Source organism: Cynoglossus semilaevis, chromosome 13 (assembly GCF_000523025.1).
Source record: "Cynoglossus semilaevis isolate Cse_v1.0 chromosome 13, Cse_v1.0, whole genome shotgun sequence".
Taxonomy (NCBI): Eukaryota; Metazoa; Chordata; class Actinopteri; order Pleuronectiformes; family Cynoglossidae; genus Cynoglossus; species Cynoglossus semilaevis.
Window position 1 is genome coordinate 20,760,233 of NC_024319.1, and position 833 is coordinate 20,761,065.

At 42.7% G+C, this 833-nt stretch overlaps 1 long non-coding RNA gene across 1 annotated transcript; it reads left to right on the forward strand.

Moving 5' to 3' along the window:
• The first annotated feature begins 6 nt into the window (after positions 1 to 6).
• LOC103388962 (uncharacterized) lies at positions 7 to 833 on the forward strand. Its single transcript, XR_522555.3, has 3 exons — positions 7 to 208; positions 305 to 442; positions 739 to 833. It is a non-coding gene; the product is annotated as an uncharacterized LOC103388962 (long non-coding RNA).

Sequence of the window (833 nt, forward strand, 5' to 3'; positions counted from 1 at the left end):
TCCTGTGAGTGTGTAAACGGTGCCACCTGTGTGTCTGATGGGCGCCTCCCTGTGGGCAGCGGTGAATATGTGTGTGTCTGTCAGAGCGGATTCACGGGCAGGAGGTGTGAGGTGGACATTGACGACTGTAAACCAAACCCCTGCAGACTGGGGCGATGCATTGACAGACCAGACTCTTTCTCCTGCGTTTGTCCTCCTGGCATGACTGGTACAGAGATCTGACACTTTACACTCAACATAAATTTAATATGGAGACCATTTTAAGTTGAGAACTGATGCCGTTGGCGTTCCTGTGGTTTTGTAGGTCGTACTTGTAGGGAGGACATAGATGAATGTGTCCATCAGCCTTGTTTTCCAGGTGTGGGCTGTAACAACACTCTGGGCTCCTTCATCTGTGGAGTCTGTCCTCAGGGATTCAACGGTGATGGTAGAAACTGCTCACGTAGGTTGTCCTTTCATTCATGTAATGTAAACATCTTTATAAATATAAAAGAAGCACCAGTATATTATTTCTTTTAGTCCTTTTACTATCAATTTTGCTAATTTTACACTAAATATTTAGTAAAAAAAAAACTGACTAGCTATCTCAAATTTTTGGCTAACCTTTAGATCCAATCTTTACGCTCTTATGTGACCATTCATACACTTTATATTTTAACAGAACATTTATTACTGACTGACACCAATGTTCAGAGGATTAAAAATATTTGTATTCATCTCTTCTCCTCCTGCCTTTAGCTAAATTACCAACCGGTCCAGGTAAAGTGCCTCCAGTTTTACTGAGGACAAAACCATCAGCACCGCTGTCTCCCTGCAGCAGGAGACCCTGTCAT